The sequence below is a fragment of the Pararge aegeria genome, chromosome 20, assembly GCF_905163445.1.
Source record: "Pararge aegeria chromosome 20, ilParAegt1.1, whole genome shotgun sequence".
Taxonomy (NCBI): domain Eukaryota; kingdom Metazoa; phylum Arthropoda; class Insecta; order Lepidoptera; family Nymphalidae; genus Pararge; species Pararge aegeria.
The window spans coordinates 12,541,293-12,554,838 of record NC_053199.1 but is presented as its reverse complement, the minus strand read 5'-3'; the positions used below and the strand labels follow the sequence as shown (position 1 = coordinate 12,554,838).

General features: G+C 34.6%; 1 protein-coding gene across 3 annotated transcripts in view; it reads right to left on the bottom strand.

The window, feature by feature from the left end:
- Positions 1 to 13,546, bottom strand: part of LOC120632683 (furin-like protease 2) — a 357,244-nt gene that overhangs the window by 211,297 nt on the left and 132,401 nt on the right. For 2 of the 3 annotated variants that reach the window (XM_039902645.1, XM_039902648.1), the window contains exon 2: positions 8,754 to 8,800. The exons of the other annotated variant lie outside the window; for it this stretch is intronic. The gene's annotated coding sequence lies outside the window, so the exon portion shown is untranslated. The remainder of the gene's footprint in view (positions 1 to 8,753; positions 8,801 to 13,546) is intronic. 3 annotated transcript variants of the gene reach the window in all.

Here is a 13,546-nt window from a genome sequence, read left to right as displayed (position 1 = left end):
TCTGTTATTCGTTTGGAGAAAGATGACTCTGTCACTCAAACAAAGTACCATCTTAATTTTGATTTGGAATTACGTAGTCAATAACAAGACTATGCTAATGCTGCTTTAAAATAGTTTTCACGAAATAATTGAAAAATTAAATCAATAAAAGAGTATGTAATAAGACGATATACAACAACCAACCAACGCATAAACAAAAACAAAATCATACGAATTACCATATCTACGAATAGTTTGAATATAACTTTAAGCAAAAGACTAACACGAAAGTAAAGGAACGACAAACAAACATTTATGTTTGCCTTTGTTTTACTAAAACAATCGTGAATAACAAACAACGTTAAGAATTAAGAGGCGGATGGTACACATACGAATCTAGAGACGAGTGTAAACTTAATCTCTTTGTTTATTTAAAAAAGAGTGATATCGTGTTCCTCGCACGAACATCAATAGCCCACAACAGTCCACTTATGGACTAAAGGCCTCTCTTAACCTCTCCTCCCCATAATCACTACAAGAGATCGCTGCTACCTAATTTCTTTATTAATGTAGGCCTATCACAGGCACTTATGAAGCGTTCATACATATATGTTTACATTATTGTAAGGGGATGTTGATAACTTCGTTCGCCAACTTAAACCTAAAGCTAAAAGGGTTCCAAACGCGCCCTGGTCTAAGAAGAGCCCACAACAAACTTAACCGGGTATTTATTTTTATCACCATCTCACAGTAAATTTATATTAAGCCATGAAGTAAGAGCAATTCAAACCCAAGCTTTTTTATCTTTTAAGTAATCCTTAACATTATAGTAGGATTTTTCTGAAAGCTTACGTTTTATATAAACTTTGAACTTATTGAGAGACATCTCAAAGATTTCATTCGGTAATTTGTTATAAAATAATATACAATTGCCCTTGAATGAATTAGCAATTTTATGAAGCCTACTAAACTGCACAACGAGTTTATTTTTGTTTCAAATATTAATATTGTTACAGTCCATTCTCTTTTAAAATTTTGTTATATTTTTATGGATCGATAAAGTACCTACTACAGTTAACGACATAGAAATGTTCATTCTTTTTCGTGCGCTGGGATAATAGTTTCCGGAATAAAAAGGACAAATTTTAACTGATATCAAAGGGCGAAAGATTACAATTTTGATGATTTTCTGTTGCACTATTTACACTTAATTCTTTTTTGTAACTGCGTTGAATAATATTCAATTATGAATTTCTTGAACAAAACGTTACAGATTTAACATGTATCGCTACAAATTTACACACCGTTATAAAATAATAGCGTAAAGGCAATCAACCAACAATTTTCAAAAGTGTAAACTGTAAAATGATGTTGAAAAAGAGCAATCTGCTGAGATTCTTGCCGGCTCTTCTCGGTGGAATCTGCCTTATGAACCGGTGGTAGAGACACAACAAACAGACTGACTTAACGTTTCAAAAGTGTTAGTTTATAAGCATCGTCCTTGAAATAAATAAATTTTGAACCAACATCAAACACGAAGACAAATTATTATAGATATGATATAGACAGGGCATTTTATGTGCGGTGTTTTGAAGAGGTTTTTTCAATAATTTCGTTAATCTTTTATATACGAAATAAAAGTAGCATTTTGGACTAAAAGCGCTTTGTTCGGGAGATAATGCAGAACAGAGCGTCGAAACCTGTGAGTGACTGCTGGCTAATTAGTATCACGTCCCGTCCTTAAGTCTAGATCACACTACCATAGATTTATATTTTCGTTTTTTTTTTCGTAAGTACTGGGTTATTAATTTGTAATTAATTTACAATTAATTTATTTTTAATTATCTTTCATATTATATAATTTGTATTATGTAATAATTATAGATATTGATATATTGCTGATAAATAATACTTTAAGTAAAAAAAAATATACCTGAAACCAAATCGAGTTATCCCGAAGTGAAACTATTGTCGCAAGTGTGGGCTCAACCTTACATTGAAGCGTATACAGTAAAGTTCAAGCTTTGTGCCCCACGAAATTAGAGGTTTCGGCTTACTGGAAACTTTATCATCAAAATAGTTCATATTTCATAGTGATGTATGAACCGTTTATGAAATGGGAAGAGATATATGTTCCGGCACATTATTTATGTCACCGTACTTTATAATTATAAAACGGACTACGACCGCCGAAATTTCCCATCGAACTTTCTCAAAGTTCGCATATTATAACGTGCGACAAAACACCCGAATTCCATATTCCGGACCTTCAAACTGTTGAACGGGTGTAGTACCAGGGCACCAGCGTCTTCTGTGGCACTACTAATACTTCTTGCGATCAGCAACCCGTGTGCCCAGCGTGGTGAATAGGTATAGACGAATCGTTGCGTTGGAAAAGCAAAGCCTTTAGTCCAGCAGTGGACTGATATAGGCTATTGATAAAATATTTTTTTTTGTATTAAAAAACTAAAAAGAAAGTGAAGTACGAACGAACAAAAGAAAAATGTTTCGATACTTGCAAGCATGCAATTGTCTCCCGAAATTGATAATCACCTTCATCCAAGAATTTTTAGATGGTACACAGAACGTAATGGCAATCTTTCCTTCTCTTTCCTGTAGATAGATAAGGATATATAGTACTCCAAAATTCAATCTGTCATCGGAAGGCTTTAAATTAGACTGATAATTATTCCGTTCGCCGCTTCAACTAGTTACAGAATTAAGTTAAGTAGCAAAAAGATGAATAAAAAGAAGTCGAAGTTGTCAGTACGTAAGAATTTAATACGAAACCAATATCTGAACGAGAATTTAATAATATAAGCGTTCACCGTAAAGAAATGATCAAAGGACATTGACAATATGGCGAATGAAACGCTTACGAGTCTGTGTGAATAGAGGCGTTAACACTATACAATATCTCTCAACCGAACATCCCCCAGATCCACTAATTGAAAACGTGTCAGAGGGAAATGACGTAATAAGATATCGATCCTATTAGCTAGGGAGTTGGTGAGAGTCATTTATTTTCGAAAGTTCTGTTTAAGGGTTAAAAAAAAGTACCGTTGAAAAAGCTTACACAGAAAGAAATTTCGAACTCCAGAACAATATAAGACTGATTTAATTGTTCAAATGACTGAAGTAAAGATGAACGTTTACATGAAAAAAAATTCCGTCCAGTGAAGTCATAAGAAAGTTTATGAAATTACTAAAAATTAATTTCAAAGACACCATAAGTTATCAAATAATATAAAAAAGTTGCAAGGAAGCAACATTATTAATAAATAGTAGATACAGATTATTAAATGAAGATCATTATTAGAGAAGTCATTCAATTTTCGCAAAAAGGTTACATAGAAATAACATTATCAATAACATTGTAACATATCATCATGAAAAGAATATCCAATCAAGGTCATTACGCACGAAACAAAATATATCCAATACCCGTGACATAAAACACGTAATCCAGACAGACGGCTGGGCGGACATGCCCATGGATTGATCACCGCTTACACAAGAAATGATTGATGAATGGGAACGGAATCCTTCTATTAAATAACACGCGAATAACATTGTTCGTGTATCGATACTAAGATAAGACATTACAGGTGACTTTGAACATAAACTCATTGTACTTACACATATTGCTTTTATTTATATCGTTTCATATTTATTTTAATATCAGATCCCCCAATGTGTTTTTGCGTACCAAGCCCAAGTATATATACTTGGTTCGGCTTGAATATGTAGCTTGTTAACGTAACTGTTGCATAGTTCAGAGTTAAAATATAAGGATCGTTAAAATATAAGGATTCATATCATGAACAATTAAATGCATTAAATTTTATTATAAACGTATGTCTGTACTAAGTTCTACGTAAAACAAGTAATAATAATCTGTTATGGCTCAATAAGTTGTTGACCTAGTTTATTTGCTGTAAAGTTTTAAAAAGCTGTTGTAACCTGCTAAACTGTAAATAATAAATTATTGTTTAATTTAGGCTACTTAGGCACTAGGATATGAACTACTGTAATAAAATTATTTAATTAATAAAGAAATTTTTAAAACAAACAAACAAACTTTCAGGTTTAGCGGATTTGGGGATAAAAGGTTACATTAATTGAAGCTGCGTGTCGTACCTATGTAGGACCTAGTAAGGGGGACCAGCAACGCTGCACATTTCAGTGCAAGGTCACCATTTCAAAACTCCAGAACCCCAGGGTCCGTTTGTTTGCGAAGACATTGAATTCATTGAACTATGACACTCTTCTATGAATATCATTGTCTAATAATTATGTAAGATACGATACTTCAAGCCTTTTCGGGAGATTCTGAGCTTTCTTATGAAACTAATTGTTAGTAACCAAGTTCCAGGATTTGTTCAAACCGCAGTTGAAACGCAGAGACCAGAAAAAGGGAAACACAAGCATCATAACTAAAGTGTACACGTAATATTAAATGGTTCAAATAATACGGGTTTCAACCGGACAGTTTCCGGCGCCACTAAAGCTTATGAAGAACATTCTATTTTAGAAGCGTGTATCCTTAATTAACTAAATATGTCATAATACAATATTAGCAACGTTGCTTGTAAATAAATTTTGTTTAAAGCGCCAAGTTTTAATACGTTTTGGGTTACTTTGTCCTTTATCTCGACAGAACACTGTGTCTAATGGGTTATAAATTTTAAAAATGGCATCATTAACGCTTCGCCGAAATTATTTATGCATGGTTTAATGTTGTAATACAAACTTATAGAGCAAATTGCGACAAAACTTAAACACCTTTGCGCAATTTGCTCTTTTAAAGGCTATGTTGCATCCAAGCGATATTCTATTTTGAAACCAATAAAATTTAATAATGCCATGTTGAATTCAAATTTAACTTTTAGGAAGATTTCGTATTAAGTTCACTAATAGTTTTGGTCGTTAGTTAACATGATTTTGGCGAACCTAATAAATAAAATACATCGAAAATGAACTCATGAACAATATCAACATTATCCAACTTGCGTGTTTCGTGAAACTTCATTTTGATTCATCAAACGCTTAAGGCGTGATTGAGCAACAAACAAACCAACAAGTTTCGACAATATTAGCATAGTAAGGATTTGAAAGTGAAAGGATGGGGGAGGCTGATTTGCATCCGCCACTCGTTTGAACGAGTCTCGAAATGCTTTCATCTCGTAAGCAATGGATTTTGAGCGTCAAAGGAAGTGTCATGATAACTTTGCACAAAGCCGCCATATTGTTCCTCCTACGTTAATAAATAAAAGGCTCAGAAACGGTGGACGCTTTGTAAAAAGTTCTCCGGCACACTTAACTGTAAACGACATCGGTAAAGGTGCTTGATACGGTAACTTGTAATTTTTCCTGAATTGGCACTAGCACAGATACAGATACTGATATAACAGCTTACAGCTAGACTAAAAGCCTCTCCCAACGGGAGGGTTTGGCCATAATTATCATGCTGGCCGGACGGTTTAGTGATTATCAGCAGTAGACAATACAGTATAGTATCACAGAGCATTCTCTGTTGATGCTGCCCGTTCTCGGGCATATTATCTCAGTCGCACGCTAACAATATATACATTAAAAATACCAACGTGGAAGAACAATAGTTCCTGTGCACAACGCACATCTGGCAAATCCACGAGTGAATTACCGAGTAAAAACAAACTTAAAGCTGACTCAAATAAAAATGGCTCTGGTATGAAAACAAGCGGAAAATATAAAGAAATTACAGCCACGCGAGCAACTAGAAAAATACAAGAATCCGTTCAGCTGTAATCGAAGTTGCGATATATCAGTTATTTCACCGTAAAAGTTCATTGTGAAGATACATTGTGCTGCCGGGGCTTTTGCGGTTAGCGCGTCATTCGGTTCGGTTGCTTTGAAAAATACAACTACCAATGGTCGAGTACGTGGTTATCTATTGTTTTCCTGTTCGGTAAAACGGACAAAACCACAAATAGAACAATAGAGTAATGTTCAGTTTACCGCGCAAACATTTCATCGCGTCATGAAATATATTTTGCTCCAACTACCTATTTGCAAAAGCGTTTCAACGATTAGTTAAGTGTCAGACTATTTCTGTCGCACTATATTACGGAGCTCTCTAAATTATGTGCTTTGTAAGTTGTGACTAACTTCCCTCACTTCCCTAGTAGCCTGTTTGCATGTGTGGACTTCTGAGCTCCTAGTATATTTTTTTAATTGATGTTAACGAGCAAGTGGGTAAGAAGGTCAACTGAAGTTGAGTGATTACCGCATGAACATCTACAATACCAGAGCATCGACCAAATACCAAATAGTATATTTTTAATTCCTCCTTTACTACACAATAAAGATGTTTAAATAAATAAAATAAACATTCATGTTCATCAGAACTCAGAATCACTGTCCACTGCTCCAAAAGCCAGTAGAATTCATCGTATATGGTAAATTTTGGCAAACATTTCATTGACTATATATTATACGGTGTTAACGAACCGCCTTCTTCGCAACCCTATTTGGAAATGATCATTAATTCGCTAATTTAATAAATGAGCGGCGATTTAGAAATTGGACATAAACATATACGCAAACAACCAAACACATTAATGGTAAAATAATTCACTATCTTAAAATACTACCAGATATTTATACAAGATCGAATAATTCAACACTGAGAAAATATACAAGTACCTTTGGTTTACTTAAATGAATACAAACCTCCTACAACAGTAGAAAAATATTGTAACTGACTTTGCCGTTTAAAAAAACATGAAAATAGAAATATCGTTCCTCTGCGTCTAACCCACCGTTATCCGTTATTGTCTAAGAGCGGGTGAAACGTTTGTTTAAAATTGTTTTTATGGCGGATATCCAATTTTCGATACATATTTTTAAATAAATACAAACCAGATACTATTAATAACCCTTTTATCCAAACCTATTTGCCCTGAAATTATAGATATTCTATCTATCGTGTTAAGTAAAATTATTTAAATTAAATGCAATTTCTAATGAACAAACAAACATCATCATCGTCTTCTACAAATATATTATCTTCTGCACGGCTAGCCTAGCAATTGGCAGGAGACATTTTTCTCTCCAGGAAAAGGATTTTATCTTCTCGAGCAGCTTTATCAACTCTCAAGCATTGGCACACAAGTGGAAATAATTATGTGTAGTATTTAAAGATAATGTAAACATATAAGACTGAAGGTACGTAAGAGGGAGAAATTTTAGCACATAAGTCTAATATATACGAAGCAAGTTAAATAAAATCCGGCTCGAAGGACTAAAATTTCGTGTCTAGATATGAAGTGGACTGTATTGCACGACTCATGATGCGAAGCATCAGAGAGTGCTTTACGATCGAAAAATTTTTTTCGCCTCATTTTTTAAATTTGTTAATGAAATTAAAAATAATTGCGCACTGAAGGATATTTTATTTATTTGTTTGACATGTATTGTATGTGCACTGAGATCGCCGCTGCTTGAATGCGGGTCTAGGCTACGTACGTTGCACTTGGGGAACTTCGCAGAACCCACAGCCCGGTGCTAACCGTTTCTAAGGAGTTGACATAGAACAGCTTATTAAAAGAATGAATTGAATTAATTTCAAAAACAGCTTGTAAAATCGCTTTCAATCTCTTGGCTTATAATAGCAAGCTGGGCATTTTTTTCCAAATCAAGCGGCAGTTTGACATAGAGGGGCAGCGGGGCACGCGGAGGCAACGCCCGTGCACTCGTTAGCGTAATGCGAGACTAAACTTGATGGATACCCCCAGACGAAACTAAAACTATTACTGTTGCGTTTATCTCAACTAAAACATCGAGTGCTGCGTACTTTTAACCCCTAGTGCAAAAAGTGGAAACCTTAGGAACGGTTTGTCCGTGATTGCGTAATTGTAGCCCGAAATAATCCTTCATCATTAAAAATAATTTTATATTTTAATTGTCGGACCAAGCATATGGCCGGCCTAATGGAAATTGGCCAACCCCAAAACACTTTGCACGGTCTGCAAGGAACACATCCTACATACGTGTCTTACTGAGTCCATCAACCTGAAACTTAACTAAGTCAAAAACTTTAGACGCCCTTGAGACCGCAACCCAGCAATGCTGCTTGGCGGCAGAAATAAACATGGTAGCAGTACTTCGCGGCAGCACCTGTACTGGCTCTACCACAAAAAGCTCTACCTCAGTAGTAGTACATGTGCGTCTTGCGGTACCACGTCGCCATTCCAGCACCTGGATACTTGGGACCGACTAGAGGTAATATAAGCTATTTGCTTCGCCCATTACCTCTTTAATATTTTATTGTTTAATATAATATCAGTTTATAAGTATCAGTCCACCAATTCGCACTGGGCCAGCGTGGTGGACTACGGCCTTAACCCTTCTCATTGTGAATGGAGACCAGTGTTGATAGTGATGATGATGAAAAGTTTCTTTGTTTGTTCACTTGAACGCGACGATCTCAGGAACTACTGGTCCGATTTGAAAAATTATTTCAGTGTTAGGTAGCCCATTTATCGAGGCAGGCTATAGGCTATATATCATCACCCTAAGGCTAACGAGAGTACCAATGAAGAATTTTTCAAAAGCTCTTTACTACTTGGTCTAAGGGTTTTCAGTCATACAACTATTGACATTACTATAATTAACTTTAGTGGCAGCTTTAAAACATGCCTCAAAAATGCCTAGAAGTGTTGCTTACCGCTATAAAATCGTCCCGGTAGTTATCAAAAAAATGGTAACAAATAAACACACATAAACACAACCTTTTAAGCCTTTTCGTTCCGTCGTGGGCAGTAAAAGCAGTAAGTACCTGTAACAAAAAAATATTCAGTAAGTATAAAAACGAAACAGTGAGGTTCACACACAAAAATTTGTTCACATAAGATATGCAAAACAAAAGTTCCAAGTGTTACTAAATAAGTTTAAAAAGAATACTGTAACATCCATTTTTCTAATAAGTTTTGAGCGCTACACCGTACAAACTACTCGTAAAGTGTGCCGTAAATAAATTGGACGCCACACTTTGCCAAAAGTTTTACGGGTGTCAAGATACGACCACACAAATCCAATTTGCAAAAGTTAAGGGTTATTTTATCTGTTGATGCAGCATAGAGTAATAACTTCATACATATTAAAAAGCAAAGGACCGATGTATAACTCAGCTGGACTTCTTTTAGTCAAATGAGGTGGAATGAAATAATAGACAGAGAGCTGGTAAACAATTTATTTCGCGTAATCATACCACACGATTTCATTTATTGTATTTAGAATAATTTTTCTAATAATGAAATGACATAAGTATTTAAAGTGAAATGCTTTATTATTATTGTTATATTCACAAGATATTTAAGGAATAAAGAAAAAGTTTTTTCAGATGTATAATCACTAAATAAGTATTTATTGTTTTACTACAGGACACTACGGCGTATCACTAAAGCTTTTAGATTTCCTTGTCTAGATAGATCCCGTAGGAATACAAACAGCTACTTTGATAGTCGCCAAATCATCAATTAATAGCACATTACATTATTAAAATTTACCTTCAATCATTTTACCTTTATTAAACCGCCCTGGTTTAATAAAGGTAAAATGATTGAAGGTAAGTGAAAAACTAACTAACTATTAAGTTGTATTTTAATTCTAGTCTGTGTATATCCAAATAAAGTTTTCATTTCTTTTTGTCTTTAAAAATACCTCTACATTTCTGTCTCATGCTATGTAGTAACTTTATACCATGTACTGATATAATGTAAAATGATAAATTTGTCAGTTGTAAGTACCAAACCACGATTTTTGACATATGAAATGGTAGTTGAAATGCAAGGTTTGGTAAGCCAGTAGACAGTAGCAATTCTGTTGTGAGCATCTCTTAACTGACCGAGATTGACCAGTCAAAATTGGTTTGGTAGTTATGAGACTATGCTCAACTGTCATTGACAGTTGTGGTTAATTTATTAGCATCTGACAAATCAACTGTCAAAGTCAGGAAATACATTAAAAACCTCAAGATACGAATGGTTGGAGAGCGCATACACAACACAAACTATACGGATGTGAATTGAACCAAGAATAATGGAAAAGAAACCGTGGCCGGCAACGACCGAGGTACACGCTTCCAGATAACAACAAATTTCACCCTCGGGTTCTTTAACTTCTTGGTAGAGTTTCATCGTTCCGCGTATCGCGGCCTAACACACCCTTTGAAGGAATTCAAGTTAGTTTAGTTAAGCGATTTGTGTACAACAGTATTGGCACCAATTTATAGAAAGCGACGTTTATTTTCGTTAAAAAACTTTGCAGCTTCATAAAATAATTTGAAAAAAATAGGTCACCACCTCTTTGATCGTTATGGTATGAAAAAAGGTCGCACAGAAAAGTTACAAACGGGGAATCTGAAAGTTTGCGTACGCCCTTTTATATTTTATACATTCCGCTCTCTCGAGGTCTTATGTTATTATTTATGTTACATTTTCCTCTGACCGCCAGCCCTCGGCTGTGGTACTGTTTTTAATTAATGCTGCCCGTTTCCCGTACCTTCCTAGTGTTACAACAATTATTTTACCAACCTCATTAAGAAGTTTTATGTTAGAAGAAAAATATTCCACGCGTGAGGTTTTCCACTTGTGTTTTTTGTTCCTTTTCCTTTGTTGTTGCTTGATATAAATATTTTTTGTTCACAACCCACTTAAATCTTTTATTCATCTAATTTCTTGCTGAATACGGCTATTTTAGCGCAATATTCTCGAAAAGCTTGTTCATTTTTAAATGTCCACTCCATTTCATGCATGAAATGTTCCCCTTATTTATAATTTTCTTTTTCCTAGTTAATTATGAACAAGCACTCCTTCACGACGATCTTGGCTTTCAAAATATGTTATTTGAATTTATATTAGCATGCTATAAAAAAATTGGAAATGGCAAATGGGTTTTTAAGTGGAACGACTCTATAATAATTTATTTCCGAGAGAAAATTGCTAAATACAATTATTTGGTTCGAATTAAGCGTTCATAATTTTATCTGTACATCAATGGTTTAAAATTTTCACCGCAAACTGACAGACAATTTACTCGTTTTCCGAATATTTGCCCCGCCACTAATATGTGCAAATGGTTTAACGGCGAAATAAAACACACTCAAAAGTGGTTATACACAACAGCCCTCAATCATCTTTGTACAAAGCTGTTTAAATTTTGTATATTATGTATTATTTACTCTAATCTAATTTACACATTGTACAAATAACAACCAAATATATAATTATACATTAGTAAATATTTAGACAAATAGTATTGGATAGTTTTGACATCACAAACACCAATGTGTAATTAGTGAAAACAATCCATTTGTACATTCAAATTCAAAATAATATTATGTCAAATAGGCCTAATATAAGCACTTTAAAACGTCAGTCCAGTCTGCTGTTAGTGGTTCTTTATACGGTTTTTTAACTAACACTCGCGTATCCCTATCAAAAATCCGATAAAATGAGTTTCACTGATAGATAGAGCGGTCATGTCACTAAACCCCATTCAGCGTCAATCAAATGACATTTTATCGGAATAGTTAGATGGATTGAAATAGGTTAAAAACCGCTTTTCGTCAATATTATTACTGTACACTCTTATCTTTTGCGCAATATAACAAATTCGTGCATTCCTATTGCGCTTTGTTTGTCCAGCATAAGCATAGAGGGAAAAAAACATGTATCCCCGTATTACATCCACTTACAAGGTATAAAATTTATTTCCCATGCTCTGGGAATGGATAAAACTGAAGGGGGGTTGAACAGAAAAATGACTCGACGTGCAGTTTTGTGTCAGTTCTCCTTTGATCTCCTGAGGATCTCTTTTGAGGATAGCTCTTAGACATACAGGTTTCTTCAAGATGTTTTCGTTCACATGTGAACAAGTGATATTTTAAGTGCCAGAACTTAGAACAGTTAGAGTTGCGTGCTGGAGTCGAACTCCGGCCCGAGAAAATTACTGTTTTGCTTTTTATTTTTATTTTGGAATAAAATCATCTGGACCCGGCTAAGCATCACGTTGAGAGATGTGATCTTAGATCTTACTATAAAGTGAATATGCCCCATATTTAAATAATAAGGCTTAAAATAAATAAAATATGGTAATAGTTTGAATTCGCAATCATCGTCGATCATTGGTAAGAAGGATCAAAGTGCAAATAGGTTGGGTTGGGTTATGAATTTAAAAAAAAAAGAATTTCATTCGCAGGCACTTGAACGCCGCATAACCAATGATTTCTTAATGTTTTTATTACATATCGCCGCAGAAAAATACCTTAGGTGGTAATTGTGCAAGTGGTTTCCCATGTCTTATTTAATATTCAAACTTAATGCTTTTCGTCAGATATTAGACCCCATAAACATGGCGTCTTTTTGTCGCGTAGACGAAGCGCCTCGTTTTATAAGCCATAGATCTCATGTATTTTTACTTTCGTATTTATAAATATAGATAAGTATAGCAGTTTTGAATATTTATCGTGCTATCAAAATGGCCGATAGCTACGTGTGCACGCCTACCCATGGAGCCTTAACATGGCGCCTTTTTTACGCGCAGATGAATCAACACCTTTCTCCAAAAAGTTTACTTTTGTACGAGTAATTTATCTATCTATATGGCAGTCATTTTTTATCGTGCCATTAAAAATAGTTTACAGGAGCCCGTCTCTATCAATTATTTGCAATTTTGTGCCAATACCTAAGTTTTGACGACTGCAAAGGTTTATTAGCTGCGAGTGAATCTGGTTTAAGGTCTCCTGCTGCAATTCAAAAGTTTATCGGTAGTTTTTTTTATCATTCATTTTTTTCGATTTTTAAGCAAGCCAGATATAGTTAGATATTAACAATATTTACACTTTGTGCTAAATTTAGTGCACGGTATGGCCTTTAAAACCAGGGGCGCAAACGGTAACCGTAATAAATTACAGAAATAAGCAGTTCTGTGTAATTACCTCATTGCACGGTGTAGTAACATTGGCAAGGTTTAAAAATCAATCGCTAGTATTCAATAAATCTGACAACTTCGCCTTTACCTATTAACAATTAGTACAGTGTTAACATATCTGTTACACATACAGATACAATTACATACATTAAAACTACTTTCGCCAAAGGTTGTCTGGGAGAGATCGCTCTAGCGATAAGACCGCCTTTCCACACCTAAACTAGTTTTTTATTATTTATTTATTTTATTTATTGTTTTTCTGTTTGTATTTTGTTTTTGGGTGTGCAATAAAGAATTTTTTTTTCATATGTTTTGGGTTAACACATTTGAAGAAACTGATTCAAAAGTTTTACATGCTTTGCTTCTGTTACAGATTCATATTGTAACAGAAGATAACAGATGTGTAAATGTGTAACCTTTATGGAGCTGTTTTTATATTCCAGTGTTGGTTTAAGGGCGGAATTTAAGGATACTTACAAAATAAGGCGTGCAGGGAAGGCTCTTAGAGAGTACGTAAACTTGCTTTTAATCCCATAGCTGCTATCAATCCGTCATCTGTCAGAGCTCGAGGTAATTCATGTAAGTAATTGAA